Source organism: Balaenoptera borealis, assembly GCF_965194805.1.
Source record: "Balaenoptera borealis genome assembly, chromosome: 4".
Classification (NCBI taxonomy): Eukaryota; Metazoa; Chordata; class Mammalia; order Artiodactyla; family Balaenopteridae; genus Balaenoptera; species Balaenoptera borealis.
In genome coordinates, this window is record NC_138861.1 from 89,464,577 (window position 1) to 89,487,386 (window position 22,810).

Below are 22,810 nucleotides of genomic sequence, written 5' to 3' on the forward strand. Positions count from 1 at the left end.
TGTATAGTTTCTTGTTTTTTCTCCTAAATGTATTCTCTGATTTTGCCTAAAGACATCAATCCTACAACAAGTTCTGAGATTTTTTCTCTTACAACCTTGAAGTAAGTTTAATACAACATGCCAAATCTCTGTTAACCTTGCTCAACAATCAAAATAGATTGTCTTGGGCTGTCTACTCTTTCTCCTGTCCCCTTTTATCTGAAAATAATATTTTTTCTTAACCTTTCATTGTTCCTCTTTAGTACCACCTTTCTGTTATGCCCTCTGGAACTTGACTCTCCTCTTAAGATAATGCTTCCTGCGACTTTCTTGAGACAAGATTATTCTTCTGGAAACCATCTTGAGATGCAGTTGGTGTCCTTGTAGCTCTTCACTATTAATCTAAATCATTACTTCCTCACTTTCAAGTAAGTATATCTGCTTTTTTTGGCATCAGCCTTAACCCCTCACTAAGCTGCCATCAATTGGCTGCTCACTCCCCACTTATTGAAAGTCTACGTATCTGGGGACCTCGCTGGTGGCGCAGTGGTTAAGAATCCCCCTGCCAATGCAGGGGACACAGGTTCGAACCCTGGTCTGGGAAGATCCCACATGCCGTGGAGCAACTAAGCCCGTGCGCCACAACTACTGAGCCTGCATGCCACAACTACTGAGACCCACGTGCCTAGAGCCCGTGCTCGGCGACAAGAGAAGCCACTGCAATGAGAAGCCTGCGAACCGCAATGAAGAGTAATCCCAGCTCGCCGCAACTAGAGAAAGCGCACGTGCAGCAACAAAGACCCAATGCAGTCAAAAATAAATAAATAAATAAATAAATTTATTTTTAAAAAATACATTCGGTTTAAAGAAAAAAAAGTATACGTATCTGGCTTACAGTCCTCCTTTTCCTGGCAAGTTCCAACGTCATCCTGGATAAGATTTATCCAACATCCTAGTCTCTTATTTTTAATCTCCTCATGTCAAATGATCTTATCTTCCACTTTACAATGGCCACCTACATGTAGGACTATAATCCTTAAACATGCATTTAGGTGGAATTATAAGCCTAGTTTCAGATAATAGTTTAGTCTCCTTCATACTCTCCCTCTGAACTATTTCCAACATCAACTCATCAACCTCATTGATGTGTTTACACAAAGGTCTCTTGTTTCTCCTTATCTATGTGCAATCACCAGTCTTGGTTTCCTTTTCAATAGATCATATATCCTGTTTTTTCATTTGGATCCTTTGTTTTTCAGTGCCTTCAACACTCTTGCCCTATTAAACTGTTTCACTTGACTGGAAAACACAAAACATGGTTACATTTATCTGATTGGCTGCTCCTCATGTGCACCTAGATGCTGAATGTTGCTGAAAAAAGTGATAAAAAACATGAAAAGAAAGTGAACATTGAGCTCCTTTCTGAGTAGCACCATAGCATGGTTCACAGGCACCTGTAACTCAAAGTGTCCAAGGGAATACACCATCTTTCCTCGCAAACTCTTCCTGTTTTCCTTATCTAACTGGATGACGCTAGCGTTCATCCAGTTTCTCAAACATCTGAATTCTCTCTTTCCTCACATCATCAATCAATCATCAGTTGCCTCCTCACTGGTGTTCCTGCTTCCACCCTTTCTTCTCTACACTCTATTCCTCTGCCCAGAAAAAATCCTCATTCAACATAATAGCTAAAGTACTGACAATGGCCTTTTTAAAATGTCTTACAAGGTCCCAGTGTGAACTCTTACTACTTTTTGACCTCTCCCCTACGTTTTTCCTTCACTCTCTACACAGCAGTCATGTGATTCCTTGGGTACACCAAACATATTTCTTCCCAAGTCCTTTGCACATACTGTTCCTTCTGCCTTGGAACATTCCATAGAAAGCTCTTATCACTTTCCTAGGTCTCTGTTTAAATATTGGTATATAAAGTTGACATTCTGTGACAACCAATTTCTATTAAAGAGTAGCACCTCCCACCTCCCTGCTCCTCTTATCTTCCTCATCCTGGTTTGTTTTACTCCATATTTCTATCACAGTCTGACATGTATAGTGGTTTGGCTGTTGTCTGTCTCTCCCCAACAGTGTAAGACGCATGTGGGAAAGAAATTAGTTTCATCCACTACTATATCTATCCCTAGCACCTAGAACAATGCTTGGCATACAGGAGATTCTCTACAGTATTTGCTAAATGCACAAATGAATGACTCTATCTCATTTGAAATGCACCAAAATTAATGATTTGATAAGAAGCATATCAATTTTTCATTTTTAATTTGATGCTGAATTGAATATATATTCAAAAATGAGTTTCATAAAAATTATAATTTTTTTATTCAACTTTTTAACTGTTACTTTATATTCTGGGCTTCAGGCTTTTCAGGCTTGTGTGATTTCAAATAACATATGGTAGGACAAATGAGCATAGATTTGACACAACCTGACCTTTAAATGACAATGAGAGCAAAAGGGCAGAATAAATGTGGCCTTGTCAGACTCTTATGAGAATAGAAAATTTCCAGCGAAGGTCAAAAAGTGTTCCTTAAATGGAATGGGGAACCAGCTGAAAGTTTTTCATCGAATGAGGGTGACAGACAGAGGTCTCTTAAAGAATATGTAATGAGGATCATCCAACTTACTCAAACTGAAAAATGGCCAAGAGGTTGTGTGATTTATCTCACATTTTCAAGCATGACATGATCATTATGGAGAAATAATATATTTTTAAAGGTAGCACATGATCATGTTATAAAAATTTATAGAGTATCAAAGGTATAAAGTTCCAGGTCTTCTTTACCCTGTGTACCCCTTAGCTCTCTGATTCCCTTCCTCAAAGACACCCACTGGTACTAATTAGGTTTATAAATTTCTAAAGATATTCTATGAAAACACAACATGGATTATATTTTATTTAAAATTCTCTTAACTCTGAAAGATTTCAAGCAGGCAAGAACTGTAAAAGATAATAGAACAGTCACCAATGTACACACAAAACAGATTTTATGAATATTAATATTTGCCCAAATAGCTTTAGATAGATGTTAAAAACCAACATATTACAGATACAGTTGAAACCATTCTTACCCTCCCAGTCCCAGAGATAAGCGCTATCCTGAGATTGATCTGCATCTTTCCTAATAATTTTTCTCATACTCTTACTTACATATACCTCTGTAACAATATATACTATCATATTACTTTTGTTTTTTTTAAACATCTTTATTGGAGTATAATTGCTTTACAATGGTGTGTTAGTTTCTGCTTTATAACAAAGTGAATCAGTTATACATATACATATGTTCCCATATCTCTTCCCTCTTGCATCTCCCTCCCTCCCACCCTCCCTATCCCACCCCTCTAGGTGGTCACAAAGCACCGAGCTGATCTCCCTGTGCTATGCAGCTGCTTCCCACTAGCTATCTATTTTACATTTGGTAGTGTATATATGTCAATGCTACTCTCTCACTTAGTCCCAGCTTACCCTTCCCCCTCCCTGTGTCCTCAAGTCCATTCTCTACGTCTGTGTCTTTATTCCTGTCCTGATCCTAGGTTCATCAGAACCATTTTTTTTTTAGATTCCATATATATGTGTTAGCATTGCTGTGAAGAGTCTAGACATTGGAGCCAGAAATCCTGGCTTCAATTGTTGGTTCCACGCTATGCTAACCACGTGACCTTAGGCTAGTTTCTTAACCTCACTTCTTACCTGTAAAATTACATAATGATTCTATCAATCCATGAGTCAGTGCTCTTTAAGTGTTTAAGACAGTGGTAACATTCACTAAGCCCTCACTAAATACTCATTATAAATATTATAATGAAAATGATTATTATAAATATTATTTGATATATTATTATTATTATTATTATTATTATTATTATTATTGACACTAGTTCCTAAAATCAAGAGAGTGCAAACCTCCTTCTAAATAGTTCAGTTTTCTGTTAGAGCGGGTTCAAAATTATTTTGTAAGAAACCACTAGCTCTACAGGAGGTATTAACCTGGTTTCACTCTCAGAGGAATAGAATAAAATAGTCTTCTACTTAGAATAGTCTTCTACTGACGACAGATTCACAGTGGGCTGCTCAGGTCCGTACCATTCTCCATTGTCATCCAGTTGTCTCCATTGTCAGTTAAGGCTTTGCACTTAACCAATAACATAGAAGAGCTACATCGTAGAAACTCATGAGTGAATACAGAATCAAACTCCCTGCCACATCCTACGTCTCAAAAGATTACAAAAGAGAAACAATTGGAAGGAAGTGTTTCCTGGAAGCTTGCTGCATCAAATGGTTCCTTATTAAGAATGGTAGTAAGAATTACACTTACATTTAATGCCACGGTGCTACTTTGAGAGAATCTCTGAGAGAAAAAAGGATCCTGAAGTTCTGAAGATGTTGTTCACTCCATTACACATTACACATTACAGGCTCTTTATTTTGAGAAACTTAGGAGACATTGTTTTCTGAGATAAATATCAGGAATAGTTGTGATTTTTCTGTGCAGCTGGCTTGGTGTGTTTATCTTAAAGAGAGATTGAAACATATAATTTACTAGATTTTGCTCCCTATGTTGTCTGTTAAGAGCTTAGAGGCAAAATTGTGGTTAGCTCATGGCAAATGTATAGAACTTCACAGTATATAATTTTGATTAGTCTTATTTGTGGGTTGATTTTTTAAATTAATTTTTATTGGAGTATAGTTGCTTTACAATGTTGTGTTAGTTTCTGCTGTACAGCAAAGTGAATCAGCTATACATACACATATATCCCCTCTCTTTTTTTTTTAAATTAATTAATTTATTTATTTTTTTAATTTTATGGCTGTGTTGGGTCTTCGCCTCTGTGCGAGGGCTTTCTCCAGCCGTGGCAAGCGGGGGCCACTCTTCATCACGGTGCGCGGGCCTCTCACCATCGCGGCCTCTCTTGTTGCGGAGCACAGGCTCCAGATGCGCAGGCTCAGTAATTGTGGCTCACGGGCCCAGTTGCTCCACGGCACGCGGGATCCTCCCAGACCAGGGCTCGAACCCGTGTCCCCTGCATTGGCAGGCAGATTCTCAACCACTGCGCCACCAGGGAAGCCCTATCCCCTCTTTTTTGGATTTCCTCTTTTTTGGATTTCCTTCCCATTTAGGTCATCCCATAGCAGTGAGTAGAGTTCCCTGTGCTATACAGCAGGTTCTCATTAGTTATCTATTTTATATATAGTAGTGTATATACGTCCATCCCAATCTCCCAAGCCATCCCACCTCCCTTTCCCCTCCCCACCCGCCACCCCGGTATCCATACGTCCATTCTTTACTGTAGGTTGATTTTTATCTTTTGCTTTGTCTTGTGTTTGCCCAATTATTCTCACTTTATTAAATTTATTCTCTTTAACTGTACTGTGTATTTCTTTTAAAGTCACCTGAAATTGCTTTTGGAACAAAGTGGGTTAGTAATTAATAACTGTATCATTTATAGTGGAAATCGTAAGTCCTTTTTATATCTTCATAGATCCTTCAAACATCATGGTATGTGAATCATAAACTGATAATTAACAGAAATATTTAAATGACAAACTGAGAAAGTTTAAGGTACGTTGGGGAAAGATACAACTCTAATTTAAAGGCTATTATAAAAACAGTGAAAGATGCTGACTTTTTCATTTATCAAATGTTAAATATTTATAGATGTTTAAAAGTTATTCATATGAAGCACCTTAAACTGCTTTGAAATAAAATGAAAGAACAAAATCTACATATTAGTGACGTTTGGGTTTTCCTTTCATAAAATTTTATTTCTTCAAAGCATAGAAATCGTTGCCATACACTGAAAATTCTTCTATAGATGATTACTTAGGAAAAAAATTCTACATGCCAAATGGTAAAAATATATAGGGTAAAACAAACAATCTGTTAGAGACATTACTTTTCTTTTATGAAGTATGTCTCTTCAATTAAATTTTGTGGTGCACGATTTGGGATTTAGGTTAGTACAGGAGATAGGTTAAAATTTGCACGATAACAAGAATATTTTATGAAAAACCAGTGAGTATAGAGTTGTTTTCTTCTTTTCTATTTTGACAAAATGCTAAATTAAAAAACTCAAGAAGATGTGCCTTATCAGATCCGTAATTATATAAAGTGGCTATGATAGTCTTCCTCCATAAATTATGGGTGGATATTACTTCTAAAAAAGTACATGACAAGTTAATCATTAGAGAAAAAGGTAGTTTCTCGTGTTAACGTACATTTCTCAAAAGAAGTGATCTTTTAGATCTTGCTCTTTGAGCGCTCAGAAGTGACAAGCATTTGTTACATATGCCCAGCTGACAATGAGGCTGTCTCTCATGAAAGACAAATGAAAAGAATTGGATTAATTTAGTTATAAAGAGATTTACATTTTGCGGTTTCTAACATGTCTTTTGGAGATTGATGAATAAGAAATGAGATAAGAAAGCCCTTCAGCAGCAACTATTGCTGAATATGGTAGAAAAATTGCTCTTGGCTGGAAGATGAATCAAGTTTCTGTCAGGTAAAGCCAGGGAAAATTCTCTTGTGTTATCAACTAATGTTACCCGAGAGGGAATATTATGCAAGATGTATGATATTGCTTTCTCCTTCTCCCAGAAGCCAGGTGGTTGTGCACTAAAGCAATGTAACAGGATTGCTATACCTTCACTTTACTTATTTACTAGTTTGCCATGATTCTAAAAAAAATATTGTCTGATCTTGCCTGTCCACAAAGCTTCTTCTAGAAAGTTTTCACTATTTAAAATTGGTTATTAAATCTTTTATAACAATGATAAAATTCAATTTACTGAAGTTATTTGCTTTACTCTATTTTTTTCTGATTAAAATATATACTAGTGAGCAAAATATAACTAATCTAAATTCAAGGAATATGTATTTTGTTATTTTGTCTGCTTACCACCTTTTAAGTACGTACTCTTCTGTCAACCAAAATCTTAATTTCTCTTTCTTCAATAGCCTTTATATTCAGCATATATTACCACAAAATCACAAAACTGTAATTCTGTCTAATTCTAAAGCTAAATGGGGATTTCACTAATATTTTGCCAAGCACAACAGTTGCAATAAAAATCAACTTAGTGTGAAAACTCATCCCAAGAAAAATATTTAAGTTGCCTAGACTTAAGTATTCTAGAATGCACAAGCGTGAGAAAGCAAGCACCCATTACGAACAGCTAGGAAATTTTTCAGTCCTTACCAGAGCAATTTAATATGCTCCTTCAGTGTTCTGAGATGAAACTCCTTGAGAAAATCTGGAAGACCTTTGGATACTTGTAATAGCTGATACAATAGTAGTGCTTCAGGAGAAAAAAAGAGGAAATGCAGGATTCAAGCACCTTTTACTGTCAAAACAGATAAAATTGATTACAATTAGGTCGTCTCATTTTTGCCTAAAGCCCTGGAATGGCATCCCACTGCACTTCCAATAAAACTTCCAACAGAACCCGTGTTGTTTACAAGGTTTTCTACCCTGCTGCGTGCCTTCCACTAACCTTCCATTCAGTCCTCATTGTGGAACCCTCCCCCTTACACTCGCTCAGTTTTGTTCAGGTCATCCTGGGCTTCTTTCTATTCCTCTACTGCAGGTGGATTTTTAATCAAATCTCAATTTTATTTTAGATATGGAAAGCCTTAGAATTAGGAATATTTCAATGCCAATCTATTTCTTCCTTTCTCCTGGTGTTTCATAAGTACTTATGTCGAATTAAATTCTTTATATTAAATAATACAAGAAGTAAATAAGTCCTTAAAAATGTGAGTCAAGGAGTAAAGAGTGGGGTAATATGGCTGAAACATAATCATATGCTGTTTATGTTCTAAAGCTGAATTTATGAGCATGAGTTTTCCTTTGTTTCCGGGAGGTAGCTGATAGAGACTCAGATGTTTTTCTTCAAACTGTTTACAGCCATAGCAACCACTGGGATATGATTTCTCATATACTTTCCCCACATAGCACTGTCACCCGTGACTTCTTTCCTACTGATGCTGTTTTAGGTTGTTTTTCTTAATAGAGTGACTTCTCCCTTGAGCTAAGAAAAACTTTTGAAACCATATAAACAAACATTTCAGTTTGTAAATACTGAAGGAACTATGTTTGACAAGACTCCACAAAAACTATGGCTTAATATTCTCTCTACAGTGGGCATCATAATTATAGAAAATCTCTCTCTCCCCAGTATTCAAAATTTTCATTTGTAGCCCAAAATACTTATAGCATAGAAAATAAAATATTGGTTTCCATGGAATTATTACATCTATTTTCATGCTAATATAATTAAAATATAACTGGATTCATTATAAATGTATAGTTTAAAGTGATTTGCTTATGGAAGTGAGATGTCTTATTTGTCAATGAGTAAACTCTGTATTTCTGAGTTGGTAATTTCTTTTTATATTTTAGCATTGTGACAAAGAAAGAGTTTATGTATCCAGAGAGGTAAAATTAAATAAGACAAGTATGAAAACAGATTTGTTTTGTTCCACAGTGAAAAATAAGTTAGAAAGATTTATTCTAGCATTGGATGTCTTTTTACATATATTATAATTCAATATAAACTTATTTAGATCATTTGAGGATTTGTTTTTGCCTGTTTCATACCAGCCATGTTATCTTTGAGCAGTGGTTCTCAAACTGAGTGCACATCAGAATCACCAGAAAGGCTTATTAAAACATGGATCTCTGGGGTCCACCTCCAGAGTTTCTGAATCTCCGGGTCTAGGGCAGGGCTCAAGAATTGCATTTCCAACAGCTTCTCAGGAGACATTGCTGCTGCTGGTCCAGAGACCACAGTTGGAGAAAGTCATCATGCATCAACCACTTAATTTCTTTTCCTCATCTATTTCATCTATGAAATAATGGTGTTAAACTAAATGGCCATTCAACAAACATGTATTACATGACTTAAATGTGTCAAATGTTTGCTGGTCATGGTCCCTGCCTTTGAGGAGAACATGGAGAAGAAAGTGACTGATCCTGCCTGTGGTAGAAAAATCTGGGGACACTTGATAGAGGAGATGAATTCAAAACCCATAAAACTTGTTGTAAAAAGTTAAAACATATAGAAATACATAAATTTAGAAAAATATTACCTCTTGTCCTCCATCCCCACTCCAACCCCACCTAATTCCCACTTCATAGATATAACAATGTTAATAATTTGATGTGAATCTGCCAAAATGCCTCCAAGTTATCCAGCCTTCTGGGATGATTCATTAAATATTCATATACAATAGAGCAAATATTTCCACATATTTTCTAAGATCCTCAAATATCTAGGGAATGCTTTACTATCACCTCAAGTTCTAAGTTCCTGATATGGATTCCATTCTTATTCTTCACTCTTAGTTCCCCATCCTTGACTGCAGTCTTCTTCACCCTGCATTGCTTAATGCACAGACACCTTTATACCATCCTCCCCCAAAGCACAACACATCCAAGGCTGTTGTGTATAACCGACTTATACTAAATATTTTGAGTTCACAGAGGTTAATTATAGCACTGAAAAGAAGATTGTATTCAAGATATCAGAGATCTGTAGTGACACCAACCCATCCAGTACTGCAACAAGTATGTGAAGACACACAGGAATTGACAACAAAGTATAACTAGGGTCAATGAAAAAGTTGTGGTTTGCTCTCTAGATTAAAGAAAAATTAAGAACATAAATCGTTAGAGGTTAGTTCTTAATTTTATCTAATTCACATCTCTGAGTTTTGTTGTCATTTTGTTTTGTTTCATTTTGGCTGAGGAAAATACGGGTCAGAATTTTTAAGTGACTTGTGATGGATTAAAATTGAAAATTGCAGGAAAAATATAAGAATAAAATGGTATTATAAAGCAGCAGTTCTTAACTGTTGGGGTGTTCTCTTCTGCTGAACTATGGTTTTCCTCAAAGTAATCCAATATGTAGATAGACATATAGATTTGAAAGCTCCTCAAAAATTGCTGCTTTAACAGGGCTTATTTCTGACTATGTGTACTAATAATACACTATATAAATAATTAGGCACTGGAACATCATAGAAATAATTATAACCTGCAGCTAAGGTGGTTCATCACATGATGAAAGAAAAAGATCACCTTGAATTTTGCAAGGCATTTTTTTGGTTATAAAAATAGACCATTTCTAATACCTGCACATAATGTGATGAGAAGACTGCTATGCTTTGGGGTAAGTCTCCACAGATTCAAATGCTTCAAAAAGGTTTAGGATTCTCTGGATTCAATTTTACACTCTAAAATCTAATCTCTTCAGAATATTTCCCCTTTCATGAGACTGATCCCTCAAAGTTGCTGTTAGCCTGGAAGAATCTATAGAGATTTTTACAAAAATGGACTTCACTTTGGCTAGCACATAATATTTCTTCTAAGGTGTCAGACCAATACATTATTTCCTTTGCCAAAAATACATATGTTTTTCGTTTTTATAAATTTATTTATTTATTTTTGGCTGTGTTGGGTCTTCTTTGCTGCACTGGGGCTTTCTCTAGCTGCAGCGAGTGGAGGCTACTCTTCGTTGTGGTGCGTGGGCTTCTCATTGCAGTGGCTTCTCTTGTCTTGGAGCATGGGCTTTAGGTGCCCAGGCTTCAGTAGTTGTGGCTCATGGCTCTAGAGCGCAGGCTCAGTAGTTGTGGCGCACGGGTTTAGTTGCTCTGTGGCATGGGGGATCTTCCAGACCAGGGCTCGAACCCGTGTTCCCTGCATTGGCAGGCAGATTCTTAACCACTGCACCACCAGGGAAGCCCAAAAATTACATACGTTTTTGTTTCTGATTATTTCTTAAATCATTTGTGTAAAAAGAATTCAATTATGAAAATAAAAATCTTGTTTACCCTAAGGCTTTATTTCTCCTCATATTACATTTTATTTCACTTTTAAAACATCTTTACTGAGATACAATTTACATGCCATAAAATTCACCAAAGTGTACAGTTTAATGGACTTTAGTATATTCAGAGTTGTGCTATCATCAACACAATCTAAGTTTAAAACATTTTCATCACTCAAAAAAGAAACCCCATACTCATTAGCTGTCACTCTCTATTGTCACCCTCTCCCCCTACCTTCCTCTCCAGCCATAAGCAAACATTAATCTACATTCTGTCCCTATGGATTTGCCTATTGAGGATATAACTACAAACATACAATGCGTGGCTGGCTTGTTTCATTTAGCAGAGTGTTTCCAAATTTCATCAATGTTGTAGCATATATCAATATATTATTCCTTTTATTGAAGATAATGTTTAATTTACCCATTCATCAGTTGATGTACATTTGAGTTGCTTTTACTTTTTGACATTATGAATAATGCTGCTTTGAACATTTGTGTACAAGCTTTCTTGCATTAAAATGTTTTTATTTCTCTTGCATATGTATGTAAAAGTAGAATTGTTGGATCATATACTAACTTTGTGTTTAGGCTTTGTAGGAACTGCCAAACTGTTTTCCAAAGTGTCTGAGCAATTTTACATTCCCATAAACAATGTATAAAGATTCCATTTTATTCACACACTCACCAACACTTGTTATCGTGTCTCTTTTTGATTATGGGCACCCTAGTGGATGTGAAGTGGTAACTCATTGTGGTTTTGATTTGCATCTCTCTAACATGCTTACAGGTCATTTGTATATCTTCTTTGGAGAAATTTCATTTAGATACTTTGCTCATTTTCTAATTGGGTTGAATTTTTATTTTTAATTCATAATATTTCTTTATATAGTATACATACAAGTCCCTTATCACATATACGATTTGTATAAGTTTATCTCATTCTGTGGGTTGTCTTTTCACTTTATTGATAGTATCATTTGAAGCACAATATTTTAGTTTTGATTTAGTCAAATTTGTTTATTTTTTATTTCTTGTGCTTTGATGTCATATATAAGACACCATTGCCTAATCCAGCATCATGAATATTCACTCATGTTTTTATATAAGAGCTGTACTGTTTTAGCTCTTACAGTTAGGTTTATGATTCATTTTGAGTTAATATTTTAGTATTTTTTATAGTGTGAGATAGGAATTCAACTTTATTGCATGTGGATATTCAGCAATATTTGTTGAAAGCACTTCTTTTCCTGTTGAATTGTCTTGGCACCATTAATGTATGGGTTTATATCTAGACTCTCAGCTCTATTCTATTGATCTATAGTTTTATTCTTATATAAGTACCATGCTGTATTAATTACTGTAGTTGTGTAGCAAGTTTTAAAATTATAAAGTGTAAGTCCTTCAACTTTATTCTTCTTTTTCAAGATTTTTTTTTCTTGGTATTCTAGGTTTTTTACATTTTCACATGAATTTTAGTACCACCTTGTCAGTTTTTGGAAAAAAGGCAGTTGGTAATTTGATAGGGATTGTGTTGAGCCTATAAATTAATTTGTAGGGTATTGCCATCTTAACAACATGTGGCAAGTTGTTAATTACTAACTCAATCTTTACTTTGTTATAGTCTATTCTGGTTTTTCTGTTTCTTATTGACTCAGTTTTGGTAGTGTGGGTATTTACAAGAATTTTTCCATTTTATCTAGGTTATCTAATTTATTGGAATACATTTTTTCCATAGTATTCCCTTCTTATTTCTGTAAGGTTGGTAGTGATGTTTCCTATCTTATTCTTGATTTTAATGATTTGAGTGTTCTTTTTTTTTTTTATGGTCAGCCTAGTTAAATGTTTGTCATTCTGTTGATTTTTTCAAAGAACAAACTTTGCTTTGATTTTTTTTCTATTCATTTTCACTTCTCTATTTAATTTATTTCCTTTCCTCTAAATGCTTTAGATTTAACTTGGTCTTCTTTTCCAAGTTTCTTAAAGTATGAGTTTAGGTTATTGAATTGAGTTCTTTCTTCTTTTTTAATATAGGCATTTACAGCTACAAATATCCCTCTGTGTAGCTACATCCCATAACGTTTTATATGTTGTGTTTTCATTTTCCTTCTTCTAAAGGTATTTTTGAATTTCACTTATGATTTTTTCTTTGACCCAGTGGTTATTTAGGAATAGTGTGTTGTTTATTTTCCATACATTTATGAATTTCCAAACTTCCTTTTGGTATTGATTTATAATTTAATTCAATTTTGTTGGAAAATATACACTGCATGATATTTCAATCCAGTTAAATTTATTGAGGCTTGTTTTATGTCCTAGTGTATTGTGTATCCTGAGACTGTTCCATGGGCACTTGAGAAGAATCTTTATTTTGCTTTTTTGGGGTGAAGTATCATATAGATATTGGCTAAGTGTAGTTAGTTTACAGTGTTGTACATGTCTTCTATTTACTTATTAATCTTCTACATAATTTATCTATTATTTAAAGTGGGGTGTTGAAGTCTTTAACTATTATTGTTGAATTATTCTTCCTTTACTTCTATCAGTTTTTGCTTCTTATATTTAGATACTCTTTGTTAAATGCATATATGTTTATAATTTTTATATATTCCTAGTGAATTGACCCTCTATTCATTATGAAATGCCATTCTTTTTCTTTTTACCACTTTTTTTTGTTTTAAAGTTTACTTTTCTATATGATCATTCGTATTCCATTACGGTTGTTATTTGCTTGGTATATCTTCTATCCTTTTACTTTCAAACTTTTTATTTATTTGACTCTAAAGTGGGTCTCCTGTTAACAGCATATGGGTGGATCTTGTTTGTTTATCAAATCTGATAACTTCTGACGTTTGATTGGATTGTTTAACTCATTCACATTTAATATTATTATTGACATGGTTGGATTTACATATGCCATTTCTTTTGGTATTCTATATGTCTCATATCTTTTTTGTTTTAATATTCCTGTAGTTGTCTTCTTTATTCTTAAGTAGATATTTTCTAGCATAATATATTAATTTCTTGAATAATTTTTATTATGTTTTTGAACTTTTTTGTGGCTATTCTAGGGCTTACAATATACACATCAATGTCTCAAAATCTACTTCATATTTAAAATACCTTTATTCTAATGGAAGAAACTTTCTCTTGTATACCTCCATTTCTTTTCCCTCTTTTGTTTGGTACTATTGTTGTTATACATGGTGTGCTAACTTAAAAACCCAACAATAAATTGTTATTATTGCTTTATATAATCCTATGTCTTATAAAGAAGCTGAGAGAAGAAAGGAGAACAAGTATGTATTTATAGAATTTGTTATATTAACATTTTTATTTACTGTTTCTGGTTCTCTTTATTTCTTTCTGTGGATTATAGTTACTGTCTTGTTTTATTTTCTTACTCTTTGCAGCTTTGTTCCCACCCAACTCTTTCTGCATTTAATCAAATATATTTCATTTTTGTATTTTGTAAGTCTAACAATACAATTATATTTATATTGTTTTATTCAATTACTTTAAAAAACAATTAAGAGAACAATAGAGAAAAATATGTAATTGTACTCTCTTATAATTACCTATACAATTATCTTTACTGACACTTTTTTTTTTAATGTGGATTCTAATTACTGCTCAATGTTATTTGCTTTCAGTTGGGATAATTTCCTTTAGTATTTCTTGGAAGGCAAGTCTGCTAGCAACATAGTCTTTCAGCTTTGGTTTATCTGGGACTTATTTTATTTCACTTTCTTTTCTTTTCTTTTTTTTTTTTTTGATCATGCTATGTAGCATGTGGGCTTTTAGTTCCCTGACCAGGGATTGAACCTGAGCCCTGGCAGTGAAAGCACTGGGTCCTAATCACTGGACCACCAGGGAATTTCCTCACTTTCATTCTTAAGAGACAGTTTGGCTCTATGTATATTTCTTGGTTAACAAGATTTTGCATTCTGTACTTGGAACAAGTCATCACACTGGCTTCTGTCCTCTGCTGTATCTAAAGAAAAGTCAGCTGCATATCTTATTGAAGGGGGAGTCTCATAATTGATGAAGCAGCTTTTTAAAGGAAAAAAACTGATTCTAAGGTTTTCTCTTTATCTTTTGCTTTCAACATTTTGGCTATGATATGTCTGGGTGTGGGTATCTTTGAGTTTATTCTACTTATAGTTCATTGGGCTTCTTGGATATATAGATCAGTGTTTTTATTCAGTTTGGGGGAGTTTTCAGTCATTATTTCTTTACATAATTTTTCTCCCCCTTTCTCTCCTCTCCTGACAATCCCATTATATTTATGATGATGCATTTAATAGTGTGCTACATTTCTTTGAGGCTCTGTTCATTTTTCATCTTTATTTTTACTCACTGTTCTTCAGATTGCATCATCTCTATCTATCTTCAAGTTTGCTGATTCTTTCTATTTTTTATGTTTTGGGCAACTGGGTGGATTTTTTAATTGAAGTATAGTTTGATTTAAATATTGTGTTAGTTTCACGTGTACAGCAAAGTGATTCAGTTTTATATCTATATCTAAATAGATCTATAGATAGATCTATAGATATATATTCTTTTTCAGATTCTTTTCCATTATAGGTTATTACGAGCTATGGAATATAGTTCCCTGTGCTATACAGTAAGTCCTTGTTGTCTATATATTTTATATACCATAGTGTGTATCAATCAATCCCAAACTCCTAATTTATCCCTCCCTCCCCTTCCCCTTTGGTAATCATAAGTTTGTTTTCTATGTCTGTGAGTCTATTTCTGTTTTTCTAATTTTTAAAATGTTGCTGATTCTTTTTTTTGATACCTCAAATCTACTGTTGAGTTTCTGTAATAGATTTTTTATTTTAATTATTGCACTTTTTCACTCTAGAATTTCTACATAAATGGAAGTTGACCAACTGAAAACTTGACATTATATACACTTATTTCCATTCAGGAAATTATTTATATTTGATAAGAAATGGCATTTTAATTTACATGACCATATATATAGAAAATGTTTTCAGTTAAGCAAAAATATTTGGAATAATGAAACAATATTGTAGTTTGTACTCTGATTTCTAATGGTAATCTTTTCTGAATTATTCATAGCTTCTCCTGAAATTCATAAAATATTTAACTGATATGTCTAGGGAAATGTTAATAGCCAACTGGATAATTTAGAATACAATGTCAAAATAACCATGTATTTAATTGTTTTATTGACATTCTCAGATATTGAAAATATAAATGTCTACAATTAATTGTGAGATTTACCTCCAGGAGCTCGACCATGTCCCCACATTAAGTATTAGAGAAAAAAAAAAAATCCCCTTTTGCTTCCAGCAGGAGAAAAGAGAAGTAACCATTCCTGAGATCTACAATTAATATTTATAAAAGCATACTTAATAAACATGAAATAAATGTCTTCTTTAAGCTGGAAAATGTTCAACTTTTCATATTTTTTTTCTATACTTCTTTCCTTTCTAGTCTACTATGATATCTGAAATTTTAACTCCCCTCAAAATAAATATTTATTAGAAACTAACTCTCTAATTAATATCAAATAATTGGTACAAAAACCAAGAGGAAGATTCTTACAGCTTTCTTCCCCAAGGCCATGTAACAGGTAGTAAGTGAAATAAAAAATGGACTGGCTATCAGAAGGTCAGTTTTCTGCTTTAAACCATATCAGTAATAACAGTGTGACCTTGGAAATGGGCAACATCCTTAGAATTATCCTATCCCCATCTGAAAAAGAAGGTAGAGGTCTTGATTTGATAATCTCCAGTAGCCTCTTCACTTCTCACATAAAAGGTATATCGACACACTACTCAGTTGTGGGTTTGCATGTGTGTCTGACTTTGTTGTGTCTACATTTACATGCATAAGTAGACACAATAAAATCAATGATTACAGTGCAAGATAACTGTACTCAAAATTGTTCTTGTTTCTGCGTAAGCATTTATTATAATCATATGCTAAGGGGCTTGAAGGGAAAAGAAAGAAAGAATATACTGCTGGAGATAGAGATGTAAATTTAAATCCCCTCACTAAGTGCCAGCACATTATGGATACTTTACTGTGCTGCATCACTGAATGTCACAGAAAACCTAAGAGGAAATTTTCCTAATCCCCATCTGGATGAAGGAATTGAGTTTCACAGAGATCAAGTAACTTGACCAAAGTCACATAATTAAGTGATAGAGAACAAGTGAGGAGGGGAATACAGGATGATAGATAAGAGAGGCATCACAAGAAAGTCAAAGAGGTGATGGGGAAATAGAAGGAAACAAATCAGAGTGACCTAATCAGGTTTTTAATTAAAATCTAATTAGTTTAAAAAGTTTAATCCATCAATATGAAAGTACCCCTGTGGTCTATAACTTTTCCATTTCTAACTGCAAATCAAGGGGTTCTGGCAGGCATATACTAATGGAAAAAAAAAAAAGAAAAAACAAATGATACTGGTGTCCTGGCCTTGGTTCTGTACTTATTAATAACATCCACAAATTCTCTAGAGACTGACATCTCTATCACCATGCAAGACTCCCTCCTTCTATCTGTGTGTAATAAGATAGATCTGTTTCTGTTGTTGCTTTAGTCCAGTAAATGAACTTCCAGATACTCTTTTTTTTTAAATGAAGTATAGTTTGTTTACAACATTGCGCTAGTTTCAGGTGTATAGCAAAGTGATTTCGTTATATATAACGAAATATATATTCGTATATATTCGTATATATCTATGTTCTTTTTAAAAATTCTTTTCCATTATAGTTTATTACAAGATATTGAATATAGTTCCCTGTACTATACTGTAAATCCTGTTGTTTATTTTATATATGGTAGTGTGTATATGTTAATCCCATACTCCCTATTTATCTCCTCCCCCTCCCCTTTGGTAACTATAAGTCTGTTTTCTATGTCTCAGTCTGTTTCTGTTTTGTAAATATGTTCTTTTGTACTATTTTTTAGATTACACATATCAGTGATATCATATAACATTTGTCTTTCTCTGTCTGACTTACTTCACTTACTACGATAATCTCTAGGTCCATCCATGTTGCTGCAAATGGCATTAATTCATTCTTTTTATGGCTGAGTAATATTCCATTGTGTGTGTGTATATATATATATATATATATATATATATATATATATATATACCATTTGTCTGTTGGAGAACACTTAAGTTGCTTCCGTGTCTTGGTAGAAGTGAGATGGTACAAACTTTTAGCTCTGCAAATGGAAGGTAACTGGGCCCTCTTGGAGCTAGAGCTTGTCTAAAAATGTAATAGTTTAGCAAAAGCTTCTTGATTGAGACACAAAGTTAGCCACTAGATAGAGAGTTAATAAATTTGCACAAAGAACTCAGGGCATTTTGGGAAGAAAGGATCCAATATCCCAACTTCAAAACTATTGGAGTCTAAATTAGAGAGTTATTTGGGTTGAAACAAAATGGTAAATATCATGGCCTGTAGTAGGGAGAATAAAGCCCTGAAATTAAATGACCTTGAGGAATGGGGAAGACTAAACTCATGAAGAGAACTAAGATCTTGTGTAAGACTGTTTTTGGCACAGGCTATTGCTGAGGCTAAAGATGCCTTAAAATGTGGCTAATTTTGAGAGGCCCTGGGAGACAATGGATGAAGAAGTGAACAAGAGTAAACAGCTGTGTTTTTGCTCCCCAATGTAGGGACCACTGCAATATCAGCAGGGAGATGGAGGAGAAAGGCTTCATTCGAGATACCAAGCATTTGCATCTGTTCCTCAATGGCGGTGGGATTGTGTGGCAAGAAGAAACAAGAGCGGTAGTGAACTGAACAGATTTAGTGCACTCTCTGCTCCAGTTTTTGACTCAGTCCCTGAGACTTCCGGTTATTTTTGAAGGGAGGTCTCAGCTGGTGGTCCGATCACCTCCTGTTCACCCTGTTGATGAGGGAGGGATCCCGTACCCTAAATCGTACAAGAAGACTGAACACGTAGTACCTGACACCGGATAGATGGGATAGAGAGCAGTTTAATAGACACATAACCTCAACCCAGGGGAGGAGGATACTGCATGCCCTGCAGGGCCAAATAGTGATTGCATTTAGGAACAGTGAACAAAGAACAGCAGTGGGAGGCAGATTTTGTAGTAACAAAAGGATGAGGTAAGTGTCCCTTGGTCCATGCAGAAAGATGCAATTGGCTTATTTGAATAAATTCCAGGGCTGGCAGGAAAGTCAAAGCTGTTGTTGAGGACCAAGTGGGGGTACAGCTGGTCCATTTGATAAAGGAACTGGCCTTTCCTTCTGGGTGGGTGACATATCTGGTCAGAGCAGTGGAACTCACAATTAGGCTTTTGGGTCCCTGTGAGGGCCAAAGATGTCAGGTCAGGACATGAAATCTTGGGCTTTGTAATACAGCTGGAAAGTTTTGGATTTCTGTGATTGACCAGGTGAGCACCTGAGCAATTAATTGGAAAATGTATGAGCTGTGACTGTATTTATACTCTTGAACATAAATACTTGGGAAAGAGTTCTATTTTCTACAGTATGATGTAATTTTCCATTTTGCTCTAGAGTATATGAGAAAGCTTAAGAAATCACAATGTGCTGAACAATTGTATTTTTGTAAAGAAATGTGCTGGAATGCCATTTTGAATTCTTTCCATTGGAATTGTTCAAGCTTGAAATGGCATTCCAGAATCTCATTTTAAAATAAAAGTAAATTCGTATGTTGTGTAAAGCAATAGATGCTATTTTAAAATGAAGGTTATTATTTGAATCAAATACAATGTTTATATGCATTTGCAAAGTTTATCTTCCTCATTTACTTAGGGAGCATTTGGTTCCCAAAACGAACTCACTCAAATTAGTTTATGTAAAAGAGAATTTTATTGGAAGAAAACAAGGATATTTTATCAAAATGATGAGTTAAGAAGTATAATGCAGCCCAGTGAAGTAATGGAACTGAGATCTGATACATACAAACCTCTGATAAAGTGGCAATTTAGCAGAAACTTGAAGAATGTGAAAGAGGATTAAGATTTATTCCCTAATTGTTTACTTCCATGATAATTTGTGCTTTCCTTTTCTAGCAATGGACCTTAGAGTTATTTAATTATTTGAGTTAAAAAAATGTCTATTTTAGTGCAGAGTTAAAGCTCCATGAGAGCAAGAATCATGCTTATCTTTTCGTCACTACAGCAGCTCCACCATCTACATTGGGGCCAGGCATAAGGTAGGTGCATCAAATATTGCTTATTGTTGTTTATTATTGAAGGTGCGGTATTTCTTGCAGGTGCTAATTAATGATGTTCTCTTTTATTTTATAAGAAATTATAGATATCATGTTGTATTGTTAGGGAATAGGCTAAAATGTTCCAATAGAAACCTAAAAATTCAGTGGCTTAAACAAGATTTGTTTATTTCCAGGAAGGCAGGTGGCTCAGTAGAAGGAGGACATCCAGAGATGCTCTCTGCCGGGTGATTCTGCATGTCTCATTATATTGCCTCTACATCTGGTTAGAAGGTGTCTGTGCACATCGATATGACTTCTGAACTAGAGAGAAAGAGAAAAGGAAATTCCAGTGCAGGGTGCTTCCTTTTTAAGGAGATGACCTGGAAGTCACATACATCACTTCTCTTTGCATCCTTTTAGACCAGAATTAGCCATGTGGCAACATCCACTGCACAGAGCACTGGGAAGTGTGCCCACCTCTAAGGGTGCTGTTATTAAAGGAGCGAAAGATAGAAGGGACACGGAGAGACAATATATGTATATACACACACATACATATAAGAAAATATAGTTATTGTGTTTGTATTGTTTAAAGGATAAGCTAAACTGTTTTAGCACACACACACTCACACACACACACACACATGCTTGTACACACACAAAAATCTCCACTGTCCAGTGTATGGAGATGAGAAAATTTATTTGTTTATTCGTTCCCCTACAGGTGGATATTTCATTGTAATTTATGTGCTTTGAAATTTCCTAGGTAATTTTTAAGCAGTTGATCTGACATCTTTTCATGAAATAGCAATTGAGATGAATTTAGAGGATAATTGAGAATAGAGAAAGGTAAAGAAAGAGAAGATGCAAGGGCAATTAAAGCCAAGGGGTAAGGGAGAGGTAGGCTGAATTGGGAGATTGGAATTGAAATATATACACTATTGATACTATGTATAAAATAGATAACTAATGAGAACCTACTGTGTAGCACAGGGAACTCTACTCAGTGCTCTGTGGTGACCTAAATGGGAAGGAAATCCAAGAAAGAGGGAATATACATATACGTATAGCTGATTCACTACTGCTGTGCAGTAGAAACTAACACAACATTGTAAAGCAACTACATTCCAATACAAATTTTTTTTTTTTAAAAAAGGGCAATTAAAGGATCAGATGGAAGGTGATGTAGTTACCACGTCTTACCTTTGTCTATTATAGTACAGTGTTAAAAGTGTTGTCAACATACACTTATGAAGTGCCGACTCTATATCAAGCCAAGTGTTAGGTGTAACAGAAACAGTGAAGAAAGGAGAAGAGATGGTACCTCCTTGGAGCACAGAGTTTTTTCGGTTCTGCTGACTTTGCAGCAGGGTGGCCAAAGCAGGTATTTTTACTGCTATTTAACAAGATAAAAAACTAACAAATTAATAGCCTGTGAGCACGTTTAGAGTGCAGCCCTCCTGACTCTTAGTACAGGGTCTTCTTTACGGTAAACTGCCTTGCAGGGGACTGTAGACGGGCAGCATCACTTGTATGCACACAGTCAGCCGTGTGTTTAACCTCCAGACCAATGAAACTGAGTCGCTATCAATGATAGTTTATTTTGATAGTATATGTTCAGTTGAGGAGAGTCCTAAGAAGAAACAAGTGGGGAGCTTGAGTTTCTCTGCAGAAAAAGGCTTACTGTACTCCATAGCTGCCCACCAAATATGACCCCTTGACTAGCCCTCCTGTTGGAGCAACTGTTGTAATCTTGATGAAATATTAAGAATGAAACCGCAAGTAACAGCAGCTGGGAATTCCATGCTGGGATGTTTACTGTCAGTAAAGGTCAAACACAAGGACCAACATTATTGTGAGCATTAGGTGATAGCCTCCAGGGAAGAGATCCACTAGTTTTAAACTCTGAAAAATTTCTTCCACCCTATCAAATTATTTGAGAATTCAGTTCAGAATCTAAGGTCACTTCTAAGATAAGAGAACTTTGGAGAAACTGAAGAAATTCAATACTGAAATTATATTTTTTATGCTGGTATAAACTCATTGATATATTTAGTGGCTTATCTAGCTCAGCATGTACCTTTGGTCTGATGACATTTACAAGATATTGGTAAAATTAAGTTGCCTTTGTCTAGATTTGTCTCTATTGAAACAGGGCAGCTAATGTAAAGAAGACTTTTTTTTTCTGTAAATCATTTAATACTAACATTTTTTCTTCCTATTTGTATAGATTGTATCTTTTCAAATAGTTCTCATCAATTTCTATCTTAAGCTAGTCTCATACTTTCCTCCTGTGGTTGGTTAAACAGGTATTGTTATCCTGGTTTTACAAATAAGGTAAGTGGGTATCAGAGAAGTTGAAACACTTTGAATAAGTGATTCTATAAGAGTGGAGAAGGTAAGAGGCAAACACCGGGTCTGTCTCTCCAATAAGTAATCTCTCCTCTCCTCTACTCTACTCATGAACTCTTGCTATCCTGTTCTAACTGCTTATGCTGCATGGCAATGTGGTGCAAGTGTTTGAAAATTCAGCTTGCTAAGAAATGGCCAGTTGTTGAGTCCTTTTTATATGCTAGGCAGAATGCCAAGCACATTAAAGGCATAATTAATGCTCACAAACACCCTATAACTTAAATGTTCTTATACCCATTTTACAGATAAAGAAAATTGAGGCTTGGAGAAATGAAGTAAATGAGGCTACATGGCTGCCCTCAAGGGAATACTGGAAAATTTCCAGCCTCTCTGGAAAGTAAGACTAAGACCTCACAATACTCTTTAAGAGTG